Below are 22,931 nucleotides of genomic sequence, written 5' to 3'. Positions count from 1 at the left end.
TGAAATTCACTGTATTTTTCGTGTTTAATTTTTTTTAAATTCAGGTTAAAATTTGTTTTATTTTAAATTGGTATGTACATGTCAGAGGCAATTTTATGACAAAAATTCAACTCACGCATTTAAATTTAATTGTTGAATTGCAAACATAGATTTATTTTAATTTTATTACAAATTATTAATTAATTTTTTTACTATTTTTTTTTTAAATTGATATTTTGTAATTGCTGTAATTTTTATTATAATTAGCCTAGTAACTTAATTATTTTATAATATGGCTAATTGTTAATAACAATAATTGTAATTATTAAATATTTATTTAGTTAGTAACTTACTTAATAAAATTTTATTCATTACTAAAAAAAAAATCAGAAAGCTATAAAATAAAAATGTTTTGAATATTTTTCAGCAACCTATGTAGAGTGGTTCAAAAGTCACAGTACAGCCTATTATTTCAAAAAAAAAATAATAAGTTGTAAAGGAAATGAAACATTTGGATACACCAACGTAGATTAGGTATAAGGGCCCACCATTGGGCATAACACAACAATGGACGCCATTTTGAATCGCCATCCATTTATTTAAATGGGAAGGGGTCATGTGATGTAACAAAACAGATTGAAATTTTACCAGGAATTCATTTCTGCAATTAGGTTTTACATAACTGTTACGGTGTAGGAGTTATTGACATCCAAAATTGACACTACAGGGCTACATGATGTGTTCAATATGTCGACCGTTTTGTTGAATGCATAACTCCAGTCACTTTAACCACAGCAGACACTTGCAGAAACACTTCTGGTGCGATTTCTGTGCAGCACGGCGTAATTCTTTATTGCGGATGGTGAACATCACGAATCTTTTCTGTGTAAACAAGTTGCTTCAAATGCCCCCATAAATAAAAGTACATAGGTGTGAGTTCGGGTGATCTTGGTGGCCATTCCACTGTGCCACGCTGACCAATCCATTGCCCAGGTGTAACGGGACATCGAGCCACTAACGAATATTTAGCCCAAAGTGTGGTGGCGGAGTACCATCTTGTGAAAATATGAAGGGAATGTTTTATCTTCATTTAAAGGGAAGGAAAGACAGTATCTCTCAACATGTCTAAGTACCGCTCGGAATTAAGGGTTCCTCAATGAAGATTGGTCCAACAAATTGGATGAGTGAATCAAGTGGGGAGTCAAGTTTTGGTGGGGATTTTCATCACACCAATATCGGTGATTCTGCCGGTTCACCTCGTCACTGACATAAAAGATTGCCTCGTCACTGAAGGATACTCTGTGGGATGTAGGGTTGTTCTGATATTGACGTAATGCTCACGTACAGAACTCGACACGTCTGTCTGGGTCATCCTCAAAAAGTTTTTGCAGTATTTGGATCTTAGATCGGTGCCATTTGTAGCTATGAAGAATACGCAGAATGGGAGGAATGACTAACACCAACTTCACTTGCAATACGTCGATTGCTGCGTTTTGCGCTCCTCGCAAAAGGCAGCCAAGACCATCGTCGAGGTTGTCTCATGAGTGGAAGATTTGGGATGACCACTAAGTTGCCTGTCAGACACATTTCCAGTTTCCTTGAATTAGGATATGAGACATGCAACAGTTTATGCGAAATTGGTGGTCTCTCTGAGTGGCGCCTGTTAAGAAATTTGCTGCAACTACTCGACTGCTTCGTTCATCAGACACCAGGATCATCTCAATTCGCTCTTCCTTCGTCAAAGCCATCATATGTCACCTGCTAAAGAATATGATTTTCAAATTTATGTATGTCAATAACTCCTACACTAAAACAGTTATGTAAAATTTGATTGCAGAAATGAATTGCTGGTAAAATTTCAATCTGTTTTGATACGTCACATGACCCCCTTTCGATTTAAATAATTGGACGGCGATTCAAAATGGCGGCCATTGTTGTGTTATGCCCCAAAGGTGGACCTTCATACCAAATTTACCTTGGTGTATCCAAATGTTTCATTTTCTTTACAACTTCTGAAATAATAGGCTGTACTGCGACTTTTGGACCACTCTATATTTTTAAAGATTTTTGTTATATTGTATTATACTTTTTTAAATAAGGCCTAAATATACAAGTCGATAAGGCGAAGTTCATATTCGTGGAGGATCGCTGGACTGTTGCTTTGTTTGGCTATAGATAGAGATCGAGATATTACACGGTAGTACACTTTGGGCTTAGTCCTACTGAACAAAAATTATAATATGGTTGTCAATCGTTTCCAAACAAGAAATGTTGTCCGTTTAAAATAGGTTACTGAATTTTTTGAAACCTTTTAATTTCTTCGTGATTACGGTAATAACAATTAAAAATATTAATTTACATTACTATACATAAATGGAATAAATTTAACCTGTAATTAATTGCAATAATTTAATTAAGTAAACGTTTTCACTAATACAGTTACAATTTTTAAAAAAATAGATTCCAAATAAATTGAACTGGGTTAAAATCTGGGTGGTAAGGTGGCAATCTAAGCACTGAAATTCCTTTGTTATTTACTATTTCGTCTAATTCATACTGTGGTTCTGGGCGGTGTAGTTTGACAATTTCTAAAAGTTCTTTTTTTATTAGATCTGGTTGGTAGTTAATTTTATTTATTTTTTTTTTTGAGCCTTTCTTGAATATCTTTTTTCAATGAGCTGTATGACGAAGGTTTATTTTTTTATTTATTATAGTAAAGTGCACTATCTATGACTAAAATACAATTTGTCGGTAGCCCTGCGATAACTTGCTTTTCAATATACTTCAAAGAATATTCATTGTTTATCTCTATGATAATTCTCGGTTTTAATCTTGGCACCAATTCTCGGTTTTACATTAAAATAGCACCATCTATGAATCCCATATCCCCAGCCGCAGGAGCCACAATTAAATGGTGTCCGGCACTACTATTATCAAAAACACCTGGTACAACGTCACTTTGCCAGCACTTCTTTACTTTATAATGTGTCTTTCTGTATAATGTGTAATCCAAGTTTCATCTAAGTATATACTTTTAATCCATAATTCTATAACTCAAAAGTTTCTGTTCGTCATAAATATTATTTAAACAGCTGATGTAAGAAATTAATGCTTTATTTACTTGTATATACTTTTTTAGTACAATACATTTTCATTATGCTTCTATTTTGAAGTGCATTGACTAAGAAAACAATTGCTCTTATTACAAAATAACAGGCAAAAAATGAAATTCATTATTTATACAAAAATAGCCGTAATTGAGCAGGTGAAAAACTGATGTTTTATTATTAAATACTGAAATTAAAATGACATCAATTAATTCATTAATATGAAATTAATATAAATAAAGCCTAATAAATAATATAATGTTACGTAACACTATCATAACAAGCGTCTGCGTCCATTCACACAGACAATAAATAATGTTTAAAACAGCAATCTAATCTCACGGCAGAAGTAAAATCTCAAATACTTTACAATTATCACTCGGACGTGACTGTGCACAGCAGCACAGTTCGTAAACTCTCTGAAAATGAACTTCGCCATATCGACTAGTAACTTATTATAGAACAAAATTTCATTAATTATTATTATTACTCACGAAGTACTATTCAATTTATTATAAGTATCTAGCTGTCATTACTGCATTCATTTTATTACATAATATTTTTGTTCTTTTTTGTCGTTTATTTAATAATATAATTTGTTATTACATTACAGTTCTTTAACATTTAAATTTTCAATTTGCTCAATTTTACGCGTTAATTAGTATTGTTAACTCAAAAGCAAAATTTCCTCGAAAAAAGTAAAAAAAATATTGTTTTAAAAATAATCTTTTAACAAAATTTTATGATTCTTTCTTCTTAACTCTTAGTCAATCGGTCTAAACTGCCTTCAGCATTCAGCATTCGAAGAATGAATTTGGAGAAAAAATTTTTTTTATTTATGCATGGGTTAACAGTTGAGACATTTTGTAGAACGTCTAGTCATCATATATAATGACTGGATTATAATCACTTAGGTGGTTACGCATTTTAAAACCGATGCATTGAACTCAAAACAATTCACGGTAAATATAATAATTTTAATTAAATAAAAGTAATTTTTTTAAGTGATTTCATAACACTCTGAACGTTAGTGTGCGGGTGTAAATTGAGATGCGCTTGGTAGCGTTTCAGATTTTGTAAGGTTTCATGTTTTCTTCTAACATTTTCTTGAGAGCCCGATGTTATCCGTATATATTTATTTTAATTTGTAGATTACTAAATGGGCGACTTTCTGAATAGCTAGAAAGTAGCTAGATGGAATTTTGAGTGGTCACAAGACCACATAAAATGAATACGGAAACATTCGCTTTCCTAAAGTTGGAGGCAAACGAGTGGATTAGTAGCGTCTGTAATCTTTTCCCTTTTTCTCGTTACTTGGTATCAAATTTGTAATATGTACTAATCATTTCCAAACTCGGACAGAAAAGTATACCGGAAATTTGGAAAGGATATAAACGCTTAACGGAACTCCTTGGATAAACTCAGTAAACAAAATGCGCTCAGTTCGGTTTAGCCTTCCAGATCCGTCCTATCCCACTTATTCTTATTTAATTCACATAGCTTACCGACTAGAAAGTTTAATCCTTTATTCCTTTAATCTTGTATTCTACTGAAAATAATAAATGTTTTGCGACTTTATTTTGCAGATGAAACTGATTCATTAGCCCGTTACTACTTATTAGGGTTAGTTTTTTTTTTTATACTTTACTAATCCAATTGAAGTTTTAGTTCAATTTTTTTAATTTTTTCGAACAGAATAATTTTTTCCCTCAAATAAATATATTTTGCTTTGAAGGCCATACTGATATAAATATTATAATTTTGTATTAAAGCATATTTGTAAATAAGGCAAAAAAAGTTTAATTCATAATAATAATATACGTATTATATTATTAGAAAATATTATGTATTATTATGTGTCAATACTTTCTATTATTTAATGAATTAAGTTTGTAATAATTGACAATAATAATGAAAAGTTACAATAATACTTATTAATTTACTTGAAGGACTCCTTGCATTTCATGTTAAAAAAACTACATACTAAAAGAAGAAACTACACACAGTTTCTGTCATCCAACTATAGAATGCAATTTAGAATTAAAATCCTTCGCCACCAAATCAGTCTGGGATTTGATCGCACAAGTAAGAGTAATGATTAAGTAAGTCTTCGTTACAAAGGATAATCTACCGATTGCTTTAAAACGATAGAGGTCAGTGTCCTTTTTTTAATTATTGGTATTTTATTACTTCTGTTTTATGTTTTTATGGAAATGTGTTACTAAATATATAACCTGCTTATATTTTTACATTTTACAATGGTTATGTCTAAAAAAAAAATATTTTCGTACACAAATCTTAAGAATATTAGTTGCGCCAAGATAGTATAAGATTATTGAATTGAATTACTGGTACATATTTTTTCTGTCATATCAAGTAAAATAATTTACTGAAAATCTTTAAATTCCTTTTACTGTTGCTACTTTCAAAGTAGCAGTTGCGGTATAAAGCATATTTATGATGCTGCCGACTTCTAATCAAACTTTACTTTTTAATTAACTACTGTTAACTAACTATAAACTACGTTAAAACTTAACTAGTAGTAACTTTATTAACTTGCTGCTTTCACTAGTTAAGCTAAATTAATGATTTTGCGTAATTCACTATATACGAATTAATATTAAAACTGCATCTTATAGTGGCATAACCATAAGCATACCTTAATACTGTAATCTGCTTTGTGAGTAAATATCTCCCGCAGGTTACGTGTATTAATTTTTGTTTTTTTTGTTTTAGTATTTATTTCTTATTAATACGCTGGTCATTTTGCTCCATGTAAAGCTGCCTTTATTAATAAAATGTACGCATTCTTTCATTATTTCATTTTATATCATTACTGTGGTCAAGTAATTTATTTTCTTTCCTCATTTAAATATTTTCTATCGTTAACATCTTTATTCTGATGCTTATGCCGTTGTTAATTTGACAAGCACAAATTAAGATTCGAAGTTTTAGATACAAAATGCAGTAAGAATATTTATTATATTGTTCTTTATAATTTATAATATTTTTTATTCTGTTGTTAAACCATTTTTTATGGTTTTGCGAAATGAGAATTACGTATAAAACAAATAAAAAATATCTGAATGTGTAGTGCACCTTCAGTCAATAATAAATAAATATAGTACTTTGTGAATTTTCAAATATTTACGGTATAGAAAGTGTATATAATGTATTAAAATCCCATTTAATACTAAACTAAATAAACAATGCTCGCTGTTATTTATTCCTACAGGTATCGTTTTATTCATTGTTTTCTTAATCCCTTTAATGACAGTTATAAAAAAAATACTCTTTATAAAGTTAATTTATTTTATTTATAAAATTTTAATTACTTGACTATAAGATTTCTTCTAGTCTTTGTGTTTACGTTGTATTACAAGTCACACCTAATACTCCCTCGGACCTGACTGCGCGATCAATGTGTTGAAGAAAGCTTAACCACGATCGACGAGATACAGTTATGTCTATTTTGAAAATTTTTTACCCGTGTTTATTTTAATCTAGAACTTCAGATTTATCGAAAATTTAAATTATTTTATTATATTTTGTTTACATATTTAATTATTTTAACGATATTGCTCATGAACCTTCTTTTATGCATTTTTATTTATTTTTTCTACTGTTTTTATTTATATATTCTTGCTAATTTGACTACGTTTTTATCAGTACCGATAATGTACCCGTACATATGTATTTCTACTATCGCTTTTAAAGTTACAGAGGATTAATTTTTTTTTTAATTCTTAAATAATCTCATAATAAATAATACTATCGAACTATTTGAAATGTAGCTCAGTTCTCATGTCACAGACTGAACTAATTGATGAGAGTTTATTATTGGAACAAATCTGATAATAGCTAGAAGTAGTATGAATGGATATGCTGGTGTAAGGACAAGTTCAAGGCCATGCTACTGGGTTCGGTGCGGCGTGTATGAACCCTCTTGTTAGGCTAGGCGAGCACCCAGTGCGAAGCTAGACTAATGTATTAGGCGAGCACGCCATGCGAGGCTGGACGAACACACACAGAAAAAGAGAGAGAGAGAGAGAGAGAGAAACATACGCTTGGATTGTCGTTGCTAGGCGAGTGTGAAACCCCGTGCGAGGATAGATGAGATAAGGTGATTACGGCGTGCGAGGCTATGTAGACTGAAGCGCAAACGTTTTTTAATTGAACTAAGTGATTTGTGAAATAAATGAACTGTGAACTATGAGCCGAGTTTGAATGACTCGAATCAATTGAATAATTCATAAATTTCTGTAGGTTTCCCTTGAGAACTGCATCATTAGTACACCCTGCTACCAAGAGGAGTGCTAGTATCCCAGTCGACATCTTGGAATTTCCATTTTCCCTCCTTGTTTCCTAGTCCGCCACCTTGGAATTCCCCATTTTTGCTGTGGAAATTTCCCTTTTCCCTTATACTACCACTACCCCTCTCTAAACTCCCAACCTCACCACCACCCAAAGGTATGTAAATAGGTATACTGCATCACTTCCGGTTCACCATCTTGGATGACATCACTTCCGATCCCCCGTCCCTATCAACAGTCAATAGAGAAATTCTCTGATAGACAAATGCTACAGCAGTCTGGCGGGATCGAATATATCTAAGCAGGACTATGATCATGCGAAAAGAGTATGGGAACATTTCAAGATAAACACACTAGGCTAATACAGCGATCTTTACGTTTAATGCGACGTGATGCTACTGTCTGACGTTTTCGAAAATTTCAGATCGTTGTCTTAGAGAGTATGACAAAGACTGCGCACACTAAAAGCACATAATCAAAACAACACAACAGAACAAATTGGCTCTCAGTAATTTTGACAATATACGTGTCGCTATAGATGGAATAAATACTGTGCCGTGGGGTCATGTTAGTATTTCGCAGGAATTGAATCGAGTACTTATCGATAGGACCGAGACGTCCACCACGTAGGAGGTTGTGATGGAGACTCGTGGCCGGAGTTATGATCAAGAAATATTAAATAAGTCCAGCGAAGAGTGGTGATATGATGAATATGTACGACCATAACCTAGGATAAGATTCAGTACGTAGAAGAACATAAAAAAGAAGAAAATATATATTAAAAGAAGAAAAATTATATAAAGAAAAGAAAAAACAAAAAAGATTATGTTAACGTTACGTTATACATAAAAAAGATCAAAAAAATGTATATAGAAAAAATTAAAAAACAAAACAAAAAAAAATGAAAAATGACACGTTCATCGTCAAAATTACTGAGAGCCCATTAGTTCTACTGGATCGTTTTGATTATGTGCTTTTTAAATCTAAACATCTTAGAGACGCTTGAAGAAAGTGAGTGTTGTGACTGATCAAGTGGCGCTAGTCGGTTGTTGGTAATTTTGATTGGTATTTAGTGGTTTTCTGGTTTTCGAGAATTTCACCTGGTTTAGCCCGAGAAAGACCCTGAGCTTCCCTCCTCTTACAGGCCGCTTGCTATGCTGGATGCAGTGGCAAAATATTGGAATGCAAGTTTTATAACGTTCCTTGGAAAAATTCATAATAAATTTCTTAGGTAATTGTATTTTATAAAATCCTGAGGCTTTTTAGGTTGCATCTTGCAACGCCTCACCCAGGGATGCCGATAAAATATTTAAATAAAGATTTACATCATCTACATAAATCAAAATTACTAAAACATTTGACATTTTTTATTTAATGTATTTATAATTTCTTATTTTAATAAATTGTTGTTTGTAAACAAAAATTCGGATTAATTATATGAATTCATAAGATTGATACTTCCCTTTCTAATAATAGGTTTTTGGCAAAATATTAAAGAATAAATACAAATTAAAAAGAGAATAGAATGTTTTTTATGCTTTTATCGTCCTAGAATTATAATTGTTTACAAAGATTACATATAATGGAATTTTTTATACGATGGAAGCCGACTGACATTCGTACTCACAGACATTCTCGTATTAGACGACTGTTGGAGACCGACTTAGGTATGTGTAGGAGATCAGATGAGATGGAATCAAATGAATAAAATGATATATCGGAAAATCTTACACCATTCATGGTCGAAATGAAAATTGATTAAAAAATATTTTTAAAAAATGTACGAATAATGCCAGTATTATTTACGTGAAACAGACAAAAAATAATAAAATATTCGGTTTGACATCTGTGCATTACACAGTTGATAATATTTAAGCTGATTACATCGGTCTGGAAGTTAGAAAAATATTTTCGTAACAGAAACACCAATAAGTGAATTTTAATCTATTTCGAGCGTTGGATCTGAAAATCAAGTCAGTTTTTCTCCATCACACTTCACATCTTTTTACACCCTTCAGAATTGCTAAATAATATTAATTTTTGAAAGTGGCATAGTTTATAGGTATAAATTTTGTAATTTATTATACTTAATTTCAATAATAATTTTATTATGCTTTTTAAATAAAAAAACCCTTTACAATACTACTATAACAGGTAAAACATACCTAAAACTGGAGATGATGAACTATTATAAATTAATTACTCTTTTTGTGTGCAGTAGGGTTCTCTCTTTGTAGAAATCAGTAGTAATCGCTTATCATTGATTTGTCCTATATGCCTTCGTAACGCTGCTCTATTTGCAAGTTATCTTGGTGGTAGTGTTCTCCCTGCTCATCATTCACAGCACAAAAATGTGATTGGAAAAACTCAATTTGGGAATATAAAAAAATGAATTTTTAATGACATTCGGCAGCCTAAATTTTTAGAGCTCAACAAAAGGTTTTGTACTAAAAGATCACTATTTGTTATTTCCAAAAAAACCCATGAATTATATCCTTAAATGGTTTACAAGTCGCTACCTCCATATTATTCAACCTTTTGTGAAAATTTTCATCATCCAGTAATTTTCTAATTTCAGGTCCAACGAATATTACTTCATTTAATTTGGCATCGCCCTACTAAGTAAAGACTTGTCTTAAATATTTAGATCTTTCTCCTTGTTTATTCAGTGCTTTGACAAAATTCTTCATTAACCCCAATTTTATATGTAAACCCCTAATTGTTATATCTAAAAAACATGCTGAGACTTCACTAAAGGAATATATTTAATGTTGCTTTGTCCAGGAGTTAAAGTGTCTCTTTTGGCCACTCTGTAATCATATAATGTTCACTTGCTACACGACTATCCCACAAACATAAGAAACAGCAGTATTTTGTAAAGCCACCTTGCAGATCGAGAAGAAGACCAATAACTTTGAGGTTGCCATAGACACTCCATAAGAGAGCGTAGTAATTAACTGCTTTCAAAATTAATGACATACTTTCATACGTTTCCTTCATTCCAACAGGATGCATTACAGGTACAGAAGGATTCTTATTTGAATTACGCAGTAGCTTTGGTTATAAACTTGTTTTTGACGTTTCTACTATACGTCAAATACGACATAATAGGGATCTTTAAACAAAAATTACTCAAAAACATAAGGGGATAGAGCATTTTTCATTACATTTTCTGTTTCAGCATAAAAATACTTTATTAAACACCAGCTAACGTAACTGTTCCAAAAATGATGTAAAACAGCGTTATTAGACTAACGAAAAGTATAATCTCCGGTCTAAAATCATAACTTTGCGCCTTCATTATCGTACCACCCGTTCCAGACTAAGTTTTCGTTCAAATAATGACGATTCAACAAGTCAAATCTTAATTCCCTACATCATGGGTACTCGAGATAGGTACGAATTTGTCATTTAAATTTTCCTAGATTTCTCTGAAACATTTTATCTCTATTTGCATAGAAATAGCTAGAACGACGCGCATGAATATTTCCTAAACAAAACTCAGAATCCGTATTACGCTTTGCTACCGGTTTGTTTATTTCTTCTAACCGATAAATATTTTTTTTAAGATTCCAAAAGCGACTATTTTAGAAAGTAAAATGTCACACACTTCGAACCTCTTAATAATATAATCTTAACGCGGCTTGAGCAAATTAAAAAAAATATATGCAAACAGTTCGTTTCCAATAAATAAAGATGACGGAGTGAATACGGGTAACTGAAAACCTTTTTAATATAAAAGCGAAACATTTCTAACTCTCAATAATAAACTCTGCCCAATACATATGGGCCATATTATAAAATGGATAAAATTCTCTATTGAATAATCTACGTTTCACAAGACATGATGTGTTATTATTCTTTATATACCTAACTACAACATATTCAAACTGACTTTGCTTTAGAAATTTTAGCCGCCAATTTTTTTATAAAGTCAATTTTATAGTAAGTGCAATTCCAAAATAATTATTATATCGATTTACTATATGAATTTTTTATCATTGAGAAATCACTTTTCTTTCTTAGTGAATTTGCCACGTTCTTAAGTATCATTTTAAACGTGTTCATGTTAACATTTAGATTTCATATTTGAAGGTAGAGTAGAAGAGATAAAATGAATAACATTAATGAAAATTATTCTTCCCTCTCTCTCTCTCTCTCTCTCTCTCTCTCTTTGTATATATATATATATATATATATATATATACATACTTTGTATATATATACAAAGAGTTTTTATATATTTTTTTATAAAATAATACTATTTGCAATAATTGTTGTAATAATTAGCAGATTCTAAGAAAAAATGAAAGAGTTATTTTACATTAATATATTTTATTTAACGAGCCACTCCCCATAACATGCTGTGAATAAGCTGAAAACCCTGTATTATTAATATAACTTAGATGTTGGTCTTTATACCTATTTAATTTTCACATATTCGTCTCAGTTTTACAGATAAGTGTGTCGAAGTAAAAGCACTTGAAGTACAAGCACCAGTCAATGCTGGTTTCTCTGAAATGTTTACTGCACAGTCAATCCCAATAGTGAACGGAGTGAAGATGCCGGATTCGTCACCTCCTAGTGGGCTTAACATGTTTGCACGTTTATTCCTCTCGGTGAAGAAGGCGACGAAATCATTTCACTTCTTCCTTTAATTTGCACGCCTAATGTCGGATTTTTACTGTATTTGAACGAGTCGCTCGGTGTAGTACTTTTTGTTGTACTTGAACATTTGTATTCCATTTTTCGGAATGGCTTTCTGACCTGTATCGTGTGTGAAGAAATAATATTCCTTGATTTATGAAACGGTCTTTTCAAAAACAATAATTTTGTTTTTCCAAATTAAACCTTTTTTGTCTTGTGTTGGCAAGCGATATCCATCGAGAAATTTCTCTTTGTAGTAAGTTATATCTCTCACCGCAGTGAGCATTTAGTGTCATTTTGATTCCAGAATCTAGGTCGATTCTTGAGAAGTTTTGATTAAAATACTGTAAATCAGTAAGGTTTGTACAGTACCCACCCGCGGTGATTAGTACATATCTTGAATTTTAAATAAGTTATATTTATTTCACTACGTAAAAAAAATTCTCTTCTGTAAAGTATTTTTGGAAGACTGAAAACCTCAACGCTTGTACCTAGTAGCTAGATCTAGCAAGCGGAGCACGTGCATATCTTCATATACCATTATGTATAGGTCTGAAAAGAAAAATTTGTTACAACTGAAAATTTGGAATAAAAGTTAATGATTTAGTATTATGAAAAAAACTTTATTAACGATGATATTAAATTGAATGATATATTAAATTGGTATCTAAACTAACAGGGATTTAATAATCTAATAATTTAGCGTAATTTTATTTATTAGATTAGTATTTTTATTTTTATTTATTAAACCGATTAGGATTTAACTGGGATCTATCTATTCGGACCTAATTGGCTTCAACTATGCATAAAAGTAATGGTTCATTCATTTATTTTGATTTATTTTTGTTGAATTATGAATAAGAATAATAATGCCCGTGGAATTACTACATAAACACATTTATAACATCTCTAATAGGCACAACCGTTTGAAGGAGAAAGGAAAAGTGAGTACAGTTATTAGTACTGAACTGGAAGGGGGAAATGTAGAAATGACAACTGAAAAGTGAACGCAGTGGATGACGACTTTCTTTCCGTTTCAGGGATGTGTTTTAGTTTTAATTTTGTTTCCGTGATATTTTGTAAAATCTGCTTTCCGAAAAATTTTACCTAAAATTTAAGTAAATAATAATAATAATATAGTTAAGAGTTTCCATGACGTATTTATTCGTAAGGTGAATCGTTTGTTTGACCTTCTTCGAAAGGAATACGGCAGAACATCAAATATTTTAGGTATGTTTCAATAAATAATTCATATGTTAATAAGGTTTTAACACATTTTTATAGTGTTTTTTAATTATACTTTTTTTTCCAAGATTGATCTTGTAGTAGAAGTTCTCATGAAAACATGTTTGGTTTTTTTTTACTTAAAAAAGTTTTTCTTTTTCCTGTTTAGCCTCCGGTAACTACCGTTCAGATAATACTTCAGAGTATGAATGAGGTGTAGTCTTGTACATCTTCGACCATTCTGAGATGTGTGGTTAATTGAAACCCGACCACCAAAGAATACCGGAATCCACGATCTAGTATTCAAATCCGTGTAAAAATAACTGACTACTAGGCTTGAACGCTGGAACTCTCGACTTCCAAAGCAGCTGATCTGCGATGACGGCGCTAGACCAACCCAGTAGCTTTAAAAAAGTATTTGAAAATGTTTTTGTTCACTCGTGTTTTAATATCTATAAATAATTATAAGATCCGTCTCGTTCCATGACTTAACCTCCACTCGGAAAACTCATAAAAGTATCGCTTTTTAATACTACTCTATTCTAGAAACAGATTTTGTAAAGTTTTTACAATATATCTTTTAATTTCTTCATAGTCTCTCATGCTCGTTAACATAGCAACACAAAATTTTTGTAAAAAAATTATTCTAACAAATCTCGCTGGCTGAAAAGTGAAAAAACTTCAGAAAAAAATGTTGATATTAAAAAATACTTGTGTTATTTTAAGATTGTGTTCCTTTACTGAAAGGTATTATTTCAAAGTATGTGAAATAAGATTGTGAGAGAATCTGGGGACAGACCCATGTTACAGTACACTTGGGTTCTACATGTAATCAAATTCTCGTCGTCGGACTATTGATCTTACTTCTAAAGACAGTTGTGTTGATAATCCTTATTATTAGACAAAAGCGATTAAGTCTAGAGAGTATCCAGAGATGAAAGTTTTATAGAGACAAGTATATTTCGATGCGATGTTTATGTATTGGAAACAATTCTATAGCAACTTTTTTTTAATGTTTTAATATATGGGAAAAATTGATCAATGCATGGAAACATAAAAAACTTTTCCTAATTGTAATATCGTTGTATACAGTCTGTAACAATATATTACTTTTATTTTAATGTTACTTGGAGCAGAGAAATTTTTAACCACATTGCATTCATGTACGGAAAACGTATAAAATTATTACAACTGTTATTCCGCTTTGTTAAAATAAAATTTTCTAATTTCAATAAAATCACTACAATATTTAACGACTACGATGTATTGCAAATTGAATTATATCTTTAAGGTTCAGATATACTTAAATGAAGTACTCTGTTCATTAATTAATTAAAATATTGAAAAATTTGATCATTGTTTTTTAAGAAAATTAGTAATAAAAGAACTGAGTATAAAATGTCTTAATTAGTTATTAAAATTATATTGTTTAATGAAATGGAATAAAAATTGCCTCCACTTTGTTTTTAAAATAAATTTTTAGTTAATTATTACAAAAAACTTAATTAGTAATAATTTTGAATTGAATACAACTATTTTTTCTTAAAACCTGTAAAAATAAATAATGTTCAAAATACTTTTCCCTCTGAAAACAAAGCTCTAATTTTTCGCTTTACATTTACTGTATTCCCATGAAAGGCTGAGACCTGGAAATTATTAATAATAATTCTCAGTTATTAAGAATAATTTATTCAGTGACTGAATATTAATTATCCTGATTAATACTGATTCATTTTATCCTAACCCTCATGCTTCTGTTACAAATAGAAAAGAATTTTTCAGAAATTAATTAAAAGTTTTATAAGCGTTAACGAAGAAATTGTATATCTTCAAATTTGCATTTACAATTTTTTACTTTGAATAAACTAAAAAAAAAAAAGAAAAGTAAATGAATCAATTAATGCAAATAAATTTCAGCATACAGAAATTTAAACTCTAATACGTAAGTTTAAATAAATTCAAACTAATAAAAACATGCAATGTTAATTTTTAAATGAATGCTGGATACCAGAGGAAAACACAAGGATGTCTATTTTATTAGGGCTGACAACTGAAAAAATGCCATCTTATATTTATAATCATGTGTACTATTTTGGACAAAAAACTGATAACTTCTGAATCTATCATTATTCACTAAGAATTTTCTCTGATTTTTGGTTTTCTTCTGTTCTGCTTCTAGTGAATCGGATGGTTCTAAACAAAGGTTTTAATGTGAACTCTCAGTCATGTTTATATTTTTAATAGTGATCTATGATTTGATCTCTTCTGTATTTAAGATTAGCCGCCAGAATAAATCTCCACACTAGGACTACTAACCTTAAAGATCCGATCCGGGTAAACCGAATTCGGATGAAACCGGCGTAAATCATGGCTGAGAGCGGATGCGCTTACTCTGCACTGACTCCAGGCAGAGTAAGCTCATCCGCTTACTCTGTCTGGATGAAAGTTTTATTGACCAAAACTTTCAAGGATCCCATGTTCTGACACAGGGGCACCTCACTACATCTTTAACATTCCAAAGAACATGTCAAAAACAATAAAGGCCTACAGTAAAAGATATACAATTGTGAGGCCTACTCTGACACACAATAATATCGGCCCACGGTCGCCACAATGCCAGCACAAATTAGCGAAAATCCGTAATCAAGATCAAATCTCTACGATACGAAAAAATCCCGTCCCCAAATTGAAATAAGTTTGTAGGAGGTCCAGAATCACTTAAACAAATGTCTACATATTCCGAGAAAAATCTCTTGGACCGTTAACCAGCTAAACGTATTATACACAAGTGAAGTTATTACCCAACCCCGGACTTGGATCTTAGATACTCGTAGTTGTTCCGACTTGATATCATCACCTCCTTTAAAATCTTTCTACATAAACTATCCGAATCTCTTTCTAAACTCCCTAATAAATTCAATATCATAGTTCGTGGCGATCTTAATTTTCTGAATATTGGATACTGAATATTCGTGGCGATATTAATTTTCTGAATGGTTCTAGTAATGTGATAAATTAAATTATTAATTCCGTACAGTAAAAGATAATTTTCAGTCCTTGTGCATATAAGGTTTTCAGATTGCAACTTTCAAATTGCAATATTATCATTTATTAAATACTGTATGCAGTAAATACTGTACTGTAAATAGTGTATGTATGTAGTAAATACTGTATTCGTCGAGACGATGATTACTTTCATTCTTTTAAAAAATGACCAATAAAGATACAATTATATTCGAGTACTTTATTATCAAAAAATAATTGAGAAACAATTCACGCATTTCTTTAAGGTTCAGATATTCTTAAATATACAGAAATAACAAAATAAGTTAATAACAAAATAAGTAATAACAAAAATAGTTAATAACAAAATAGTTTAATTAAAACAATAGTTTAATAACAAAATTAGTTTTGATGAAAGATTTAACTACTTTCTTAATGGTTTTTTTCTTCAGCATTAATGTTTTTCTGGTTATCCTTTAGTAAAAAAGAAACAGTTTAAACAAAAAAAGAAGAGAACGTCACTACTAATGGTATTGTAAAATATAGCTCTATTCAAGAAATATCAGTGAAGTATCTAAATATAATTAGTTTGATAATTTCCAAAATTATTTGAGAAATTATAAACGAATTTACGCTAAAGTTATTCGTAATGCTAAAAGATTCTATTATGATAATTTACTATATAATTTTATCAGATATTCAAAAGAACTCAACTTCTGTTACTTCATCCTCTTTTCTTCTTTTCTTGTAGGAGGGGAATTTAAAAAATATTTTTCCGGTGTTTCAATTAACAATAACTGGCTTTACTAGGACTTGAACGATGGAACTCTCGACTTCCAAATCAGCTGATTTGGGAAGACGCGTTCACCACTAGACCAACCCGGTGGGTTTCAATTAACAATAACTGTCCTTCTGAAACTAAACTTTGGTTGAAAAAACTGTATTTTTATTTCCTGTTAAGTACCCAGGAAGTTAAACTTATATTTTTTTAATAAAAAAAAAAAAAATTTCAATGGGTATTGATGAAATTCCTGCCAGTATTTTTAAAAACATTTTTAGTTTATTATTGTCCCTCTTGCAAATTGAATCAATGAATTTTTCAACAACAGAGTATTTCCCAACTGCCTTTAAACGTCCGTTACTACATTCTTCCTTAAGAAAAAAAAAAGAGGTCGGGCCATAAATTTTCAAAATAATGAGCCAGTTTTGTTGTCGCTATTTTCTGAAGTATTTGAAATAATTAAGAAAAATACTTTTAACATTTTTGAAAATCATAATTATTAAAAAACTTTCAGCATGGTTTTAGGAACCCAAATTGTTTATTAGAACAGCCATTTTCCTGTTTTTCTAAAATACTCTAAATTATGTAAATAACAAAAAGATTTCATTTTAAATCTTTTGCGACCTCAGCAAAGCATTCGATCCTGCATTTTTTATTAATTAAAAAATGTAATATCTATGGAATCGGTAGAGCTGCTTACAATTGATCAAAGTCACGCCTTACTAACCTTACTTGTAAACAGATTGTTGGAATTTTATCTTTTGGTAAGAATACACTCGTACTTGTAAAATATAAGTCCTCACACTAAGATGAGGAACACGTAGTGCTCAGGGAGCGTCCACAATCCATTGTACTTTTTACTGTTTATTAATGATCTGCCTGAAAATCTTGAATCATTCATATTGTTATCTTATCAGATAACAAAACTACGTATACATGTGTACATAATTATTTAAAAGGAGTTGATAATTGTACCGAAAAATAATCAAGCAGTTCAAAAAAATTATTTGCTGGATGGAATGCAGCCATCTAACTTTACATGTTGATAAAAACCATAGTTCGCGTCTCAGGAAGACAAAACATTGCTGAATGCGTAGATAGAATTTCCATTAATGATAACGATGATATTTTTGTCGACTGCAAAACGAAATGTCTGATTATTTTATTAGGTGACAAAATGTCTTAGGATGATCAAATCGATTTCGTTTACAACAAAATCAAACCGTACTGTTTTATTCTGAAGTGCCTTAATAAAACAATAAGCTTTTCAGAATTATTAAATGTTTATTATGCTTACAACGTTCAGTAAAATATCATTTGAGGTATAAATCATCTCTTAGGACTCCCTCAAAAAGTAAAAAAAGGTTTCCAAGGTACGAAAATGGGCTATCAAATCATTGTTTAACGCTCATAAGAATGAATCATGTAGACCGATTCTTGGGAAATTCAAAATGTTGCATGTGTTTATAGTCATTCTTTACTAAGAATAGTCACTTACTCTTTAAAAAATGAAAACAATATCCATTTCCATCAAACCAAACAACAGAATTGTTTCTGTCTAACTCAATATTTTTGGTCTTCGAGAAACAGAATTTTGTGCTTTCATTACCATTTTTAACAAATTACAAAACCATTTTTTTTATAAAATCTTCCCACCAACTAATTTAAAATGTAATTTAAAAACTTTTCTTTTATAGAAATAATATTACTCTGTCTATAAAGAAATTTTAAATAATACTAATTAAACAACTTTTAAATACCTGAATTTTCTGTACCCCAGTATGTACTCAAATAATTCGCAATAACCCCTTTGAACTGCGAATTATTCTGTAATCAGTTATTTTTATATTTAGTATCGTTATGTATTTACCTAAACAATTATTTGTGTCTATTTTAAATATCTAATGTGAGCTTTAATCACATCTATTTCTTAATTTTTTTTTTTTTGTTATATTGTTCCGATAAAGATTTGACTATGTTTGCCCAAATTCACCCGGCAGTCCCTTTTTTTACCCATGGAGTAAGGTATCTTCCCATCATTGCTGACGTGATCTACGCAATGTATTAGTGTAAAATATTTATATATATATATATATATATATATATATATATATATATATATATATATATATATATATAATAGATTTATACATCTATATATACTAGATTTACACTACATTTTAGTTTAAAACATTTATTTATTTACTTTTCCCATATTACTACCTATTTAGTTGCCTAACTGTCATCATCATAAATAATCCATTTTTTTTAAATAACATATTTTCATTTTTTTCAGCACGAATCTTTCTTTACTTAAAATACTAAATTTTAAAGATTTCCAATCTATGACACTCCTTTATCTATATAATTCGTATTTAAGCGACTCTTTGATATTCTGGTCTTCTAGATACTCGTAAATAGTTTCAGGGTAACAATTTTTCATTTATCCGTTTACGCAATAATATCTATTCTTGTACTTCTAACCTCATTATCATCCCCTAGGAGTTTCAGAGACGGAAGTTTTTCAATTTAGTCTTTTTCTTAATATGTGTGTGTGTCATTTTATCTACTCAGGTACTTAATCGTCAAGGGTATTTTTCACACTCTTTATGGTAAAATTTGCCTCGAGTCTTTTAGTTGAAGATAAAAAATTCAAACTTTTGGGTTTTTCACGAATGAAAGAAGAGCAAATTAAATATAAGGAAATTACTGGGAAATATATCCTCTACCTTACTGGGAATTACTGCTAAAACTCCTCAATAAACAGACATTCAAACACCTGATGAATTTCATTAAGAAATTTATTATTCGAATTTAGTTATACAATTACAAATTATTTTATTCATAATATAGTAATAAAAAAGAATATGATAATCTAAATTTAATTTTTTGATTGAAAACATTACGGTTAATTACAATAATTAGATGATGACTGATGAATAGTCTTAATCGATAGCTTACGATAAGCCAAAATCAACGTGGTAGAAAATTTATTTAAACGATTAAATTGATTTAAATGATTTATTAATTTAAATAGTTAAATTAATTTTTAACTATCTCTTTTTTTTAATTAAATAAAAATTAAAAGCAAACATAGTTGTATGTAACATTATATTATTATTTTAATATTTAATGTAAATAAAAGCATAATTATATCGAAAAATATACTTGGAAATTCGAAAAAATATGTTATAAGATAAAGAAGATTTTACAACTTTCACGGTTTTTTCTTGTTTAGGTATCCATTGATTTTTTCTAAAATTATTCGGTAAGTTAATATTTTCCCTCCTTATATTTATAGTTATTTTCAGTTTTATAATCTTACTGTTGATTATAAAGCTATTGATTTCAGTTAATGTTTTTTTTTAGATTTTTAAAGAAAATTTTAAAAACCTGATGAAGTATTTTAAAATATTTTCACCACGGTAATAAAAATAGGTTCTACATGAACCATAAGAATACATAAACAAAGCATAATAATACTTTAATAAAGACCGTACTAAGAATCATATTTCCTTCATCCTCAACTATTTTACTTAAAAAAAAATTTATTTTTAATTCAATTTTTTGAATCTTTTATGTAATATTTTATCACTTAAAGGTTAATCAATTTTTTTTTTAATGTGCTGCTAAAGTTTTTTTCTTATAATAAAATTATGATTTAAAATATATGTAAAACGATTTTTTAATGCAAAAAATCAGATTAATTTCTAAAATCGCTACCATATTTTTTTAAATTTCTAAACGACGGAGTAGTATAGCTTCTCTCTTTTATTCCGAAGGTTGTGTGTTCGAATCCAATTAGTAAGGAATTACTCGTATCTAAGAATTGTCACATAAGCCGAAGAATTATTCGCTTAAAAAATAATTAATTACGCGCGCACACACACACACACACACACACTCACACACACACACACACACACACCCACACACACACACATATATATATATATCTACATATACTCTTTCACATACTTATATTTGTTATTAATATAAGTAATATAATTCCTTTCGTATTCAAACGTGAGTGTAAAACTCGGCAGCCTTCGAATTATCTCATTATTCGTGCTACGCTTTATGTAAGACTCAAAACAACAGCCGTAGTTAACAATTATTAATTACTAATTTGACGCACAATTATCAAATTCATAAATTAACTTATCAGCCATGCTCACCTTGAAAAATTCTCATTATGAACGCAGGATAATAACAATAAATACTTGAATAAATTATGCTTGAACTGATAATCAGTTATTAACAAAAGCAATTTTTTATCTCAAAAAAGATCTATATCCAAAATATCAAAAAAAAAACCTCGTCGATATAAATTGAATTATCTTAAAAAAACAACTATACTTGTTAAAACAACAAAAGTGGAAACGTTTGTCGGTAATTAAGTAACAATCATTTTAAGGACGTTACTAAATTGAGTGAAAGGATTTACCGATTATGAGGGTCACCAATCTATCCCTTGGAATTTTCTCTGCATAAAGAAGATTTATTAGAAGTACGATAGTTCATGATGATCCTTTGAGAACATCCTTCGCTGTTTCAGAAGTAAATTTTTTGTGTTGGATTGTGGAAGATAGTCCAGTTTCTATAAAGTTTTGAGGGGTCTGTTATTTTTAACTATTACACAGTTTTACTCTAGAAATTAATACGTAAATTGTTTTTCGTAGTGCTGCTTACGCCATGATGTGAAAAACAGTGCCGAAAATGGAATTACGCACTAAATCTCTTGTTGGGGTTGTTCGCACTTCACTCATTAGTCGTTAGGCTTATATTGTTTTACTCTGCAGCTCCAGGATCTTCTCAAGGTCTGATCTTATAAAGAACGCGCGAAAATGATTTTAGTAGTATGAAAAATCATCCAATTAATCCCTGTTTTTAGGGAATAATACAAGAATAAGATCCTAAATGAGCTCTTACCTTAGCATAAGGACGAATTCGTACAAAACACTATTTTTGATCATATACTTAATGTAATATAAAGTAGTATTAACTTAGAAATACAGAAATCGATATTATTTACAATTGATTTTAATAATTTTTACAAATGTTATATCTATCTGCACGCTGAGGTCAGTTTAACTTTCAATTATCAATCACGTATTAGTACCGTTGTAGATTTATTTAATTTTGACATATTGCTTTTATTCTTCATAGGAAGCAATTATTTAACGAGAAGAAGTTATCCGGTAAGGGCTGTGATATACTATTTTTATTTTAACCTTGTCTGACAGCACAAACATTATCTATATACTGATCCTACAAGATGGCCGGTTAAACAGCGGCCCATCGACCAGTAACTTAAAATTCTACCGTAGAAGAAAACAGAAATTTTTTGTAATCTTAACTCATGAAAGAATGTGACATTACCTAAAAGGTATGTTATTATCAATTGCTGAAGGTGATAGAAACAATATGTTATTACAGTTGAATTTATATGAAAGAAATTAATGTAATTAATCTATTATACTCTCTTTCCACGGTGTTTTTAGTTTTATTTTCTTTTTATATTTTATTAACTTATTAAATGTAAAAACCAAACAGGGAATACCGCGGCTCAAGTGGTATATTTCTAAAACGTAAATGTGCTGGTCGCTGAGAGATAAGGATGCCGGACTGCAGGTCGATATGAGGTCGCGAGCCAATAGAAGGGCGGTGGTCCACATCCAAGAAATTGATGTGGACACCACTGAGGCTGAGGTTAGGCAAGCCGTAGTTAGTCTGATTGGCGAAAACGAGGAGTACAAACTCACCTCCTTACGGCCTACCTCTGGAGAAACAAGAAATGTGACGGTGGTTACATCACATAGAGCGGCTCTTAAGCTGGTAACCCAGCGCATCATAATAGGGTGGGTACTTTGTAGG

At 30.3% G+C, this 22,931-nt stretch overlaps 1 protein-coding gene across 1 annotated transcript in view; it reads left to right on the top strand.

The window, feature by feature from the left end:
- The first annotated feature begins 5,082 nt into the window (after nucleotides 1-5,082).
- Nucleotides 5,083-22,931, top strand: part of LOC142329353 (trehalose transporter 1-like protein) — a 58,581-nt gene continuing 40,732 nt past the window's right edge. Inside the window, exon 1 of the mRNA XM_075373859.1 lies at nucleotides 5,083-5,239. The gene's annotated coding sequence lies outside the window, so the exon portion shown is untranslated. The remainder of the gene's footprint in view (nucleotides 5,240-22,931) is intronic.

This window comes from Lycorma delicatula, chromosome 1 (genome assembly GCF_047948215.1).
Source record: "Lycorma delicatula isolate Av1 chromosome 1, ASM4794821v1, whole genome shotgun sequence".
NCBI classification, from domain to species: domain Eukaryota; kingdom Metazoa; phylum Arthropoda; class Insecta; order Hemiptera; family Fulgoridae; genus Lycorma; species Lycorma delicatula.
The sequence above is the reverse complement of the archived record's forward strand: the minus strand, read 5'-3'. Positions and strand labels throughout refer to the sequence as shown.